The following is a 3,459-nucleotide window of genomic DNA, read 5'->3' as shown; positions in this document are numbered from 1 at the left end:
TAAAATTATAGTGATTATATTTCAAAATGCTGTCTTGTAAGGTGAAGGCTTTATATAGCTCACTAATATCAACAGGTTTGCAGTTACGAGTACAAGATACAATCCCACTGTAAACACCAAAGCAGACTTGTAAGATGTTAGTGTTGATTTTTTCCTAAAGTGTGTTGCTTTTTTCCTAATCATGAGTGTTCACTCTTTTCTCTTCTGATTGCCGAGGGTGGGGGGGGGGGAATGGGGGGTAACATGGGGATAAGTACACATATGTAATAATTTAATCAATAAAAAAATTTTTTAAAAAAGTAGAAACCGTTTAGAACATGGCATATTGAACAGATAAAGATGCCCTTTGTCTTTGCTTCCCAAAGTGAGGCCAAGATGATTTAGGAGCTTATACCCAAGCAAACTGCTTAAAATGTCTTAGTGCATTTGTTGTAAGTTTGCATTAGAAAAATTACAAAAGAAATCCTCTAACAAAGTTTCACTTTAAAATACATTTATGTTTTATCTTGGGTGAGTGTTGTGTTTTGTTTTGTTTTTAGGAACAAGGAAATAGCAATTCAGAGGACATCAAGACCAGGCAAAAACCCTAAGGCTGGATGTAAATAGCTCAAGTCCAGGCAGAGAAACATTGCTTTAGCACTGCCTTTCCAATCCAACTCCAAAATATCAACTTCTTTAATACTTACTCTGAAATAGGTATTATTGTGATGTCCTAGCAGTAAACATTTTCGTTCATTAGGAAGCTACACATTTTCTGTCTAATTTTATAACAGAATTACTAACTACAAGAATCTAAAGCAGCGGTTCTCAACCTGTGGGTCGAGACCCCTTTGGGGGTCGAACGACCCTTTCACAGGGATCGCCTAAGACCATCGGAAAACACATATATAATTACATATTGTTTTTGTGATTAATCACTATGCTTTAATTATGTTCAATTTGTAACAATGAAAATACATCCTGCATATCAGATAGTTACATGACGATTCATAACAGTAGCAAAATTACAGTTATGAAGTGGCAACGAAAATAATTTTATGGTTAAGGGTCACCACAACATGAGGAACTGTATTAAAGGGTCGCGGCATTAGGAAGGTTGAGAACCACTGATCTAAAGGATACTTAGAGAACAAATTAATATCATCATTTCATCTTGCAGGTGATTACTTTTTTCAAATGTGCCTTAGTGACCTCATCAAAATGTGAACCCAAGTGTCCTCACTCTCAGCTCCGCCACCACTCACCACCACTACCCAGAATCCTGGCTATGAATATTGGTCTCTGCAAAGAGCTTTTTCTAGTACAGACAGCTTCCAAAATCATTCTTCAGTTTCAGCCTACAATCACTAAATAGTTGCAAATACAATAGCTTACAGAGCAGTGTCACAAAGGCCCGTGTTCCTCAAAAGATTTTTAACTGAAAGATATGTGAATCAACAAGTATATAAGAAAAATGCACTGGGCTTATCACAAAGACTAGGCTAGGACATAGCACATTACTAAGTTTTAAACCTCTAAGAGTGTTAGCTTATTTTTGCTAATACTCAATAAGTTCTAAAAAAAAATCAGGAAAATCCACCAAGTTTTCAAAAACTAAAATAAGTATAGATTAGTGCAAATAGCAGGCCTACAAGCAGGTTTTCTGTACGAAACACCCAAATCATGACTAAAATAAAGGGGGAAAAACACTTTCAAATGAAAGGCTAGAAGTAATTAAGGAATGAGGAGAAGAGGGCAATAAATAACTGATTTTAGAGGCAGAATTTGAAGCTAAAAATAAAAATACTTCAGAATTAAAAGTGGCCACTCAAAAATGTGTTTTGCCCGTCAAAGTTACAGGATGTCTTTGTCAAGGGTTCCGAAGCCTGGGTCTTGGTTGCAGAGAGATGCAGGGAAGCAAAGATAAAATTGAAACCTAAACATCCCAATGGGGTATTATGTCTGTTTAGACTCCAAGAAACTCCTTCTCACATTCTTAAAAGGCAAGCTGCTGAGGAGGGACAGAATTAGAGGGGATGTTGTTTTTAGTCCTAGGGTAAATAAGGCCTTGAACATCCTTACTTTTGCCCTGGAGGTGACCTGGGCCAGCTTTCTGCTTAGGGTCATTCAGTCACAGGAAGTCAAGCAAAAGGCTTGAGTTGTTTGTTTATTTGTTTGTTTGGGGGATGGAGGTTGAATGGAGAAAAGCAAAACCTAGGAGACCTTAGCACCACCAGCACCAAATCCTATCTGTCCTTGCCCCTTCCTGCTCTGTGGAAGGTCTTCCACAGGTCAGCCGGCTACCTGCCCGCTGCTCTCCTAAAGGGGCTCAGTGTTGGAGTCAGTGTTGGTGCAGGGGGAGGAGGGAGGAATCACCACCCAGCCCCACACTCACACAAAAGCATCAACTTCTCACACAGCTGCTTCCAACAGGAGACATGTGGTAGGAAAGGTTGCTTCTGTGCTTAGGATTTCTTTCTTTTTTATTTTTATTTATTTATTTTTTTCATTTAAAAAATGAAATAGATAGCCCTAGCGGGTTTGGCTCAGTGGATAGAGTGTCGGCCTGTGGGCCAAAGGGTCCTGGGTTCGATTCCGTTCAAGGGCACCTACCTTGGTTGCAAGCCTGGTCAGGGCTCCTGCAGAAGGCAACCAATCGATGTGTTTCTTTCACATCGATGTTTCTCTCTGTCTTTCCCTCTCTCCTCCACTCTCCCTAAAAATCAATGGAAAAAATATTCTCGGGTGAGGATTTATAAAAAAAAAAGGAATATAATAAAAGAGAACTTTGAGACATGCACAAAAGAGAGAGGAGAAATTGGATAGATTACTTAACCTCTGGGTCTCAGTTTGCTCATCTATGAAATGGGCAAGTGGAACTAAATGCCTTCACCTAACCCTGACATTCTCTGTTTCTCCAGGTGGGGAAGGGGCTGTGAAAAGTGGGCACAAGACAGAGCAATCACCTTGCCGTATTCGTGCTGGTGACTGGCACTTCCCAGGCTGGAGGGTCATTTCTGGGGATGGCCTACGAGACATTTGGAAAGAGGTTGGTAGTGTTTGCCTCTAGCCTTAGTGTTCCCACCCAATCTCTCTCTCTCTCTCTCTCTCTCTCTCTCTCTCTCTCTCTCCTTTACCTTTCAAAGGGAATTGTTTGTGATTGAACGTGTGGAAGCACAAATAGCTCTGCGGAACTAGTTAGGAAAGTCAATGTGCAATTAGGCAAAAGTCCACAGCCAGGCTCCCTAGGAAGCAGAGAACAGCACTCGGAGTAACGGGCGCGCTTCCCCTTCCCTGGGGAGGTCGGTGAGCGACTCCCTTGTGTCCTGGTGGCCGCAGGGCTGGATCAGGTTCCCTCCGGGGTCGGTGTCCCCGACTTTGTCTCCGCTTCTGCCACTCGCCATCTCCTCCCTCTCTCCGCTTCTGTCACTGCCACGCCGTGTCTCTCTCCTTTCCTTCCCGACTCCCAACCTTTAACCA

The sequence above is a fragment of the Myotis brandtii genome, unplaced genomic scaffold (assembly GCF_000412655.1).
Source record: "Myotis brandtii unplaced genomic scaffold, ASM41265v1 scaffold84, whole genome shotgun sequence".
Lineage (NCBI taxonomy): Eukaryota > Metazoa > Chordata > Mammalia > Chiroptera > Vespertilionidae > Myotis > Myotis brandtii.
The sequence above is the reverse complement of the archived record's forward strand: the minus strand, read 5'-3'. Positions refer to the sequence as shown.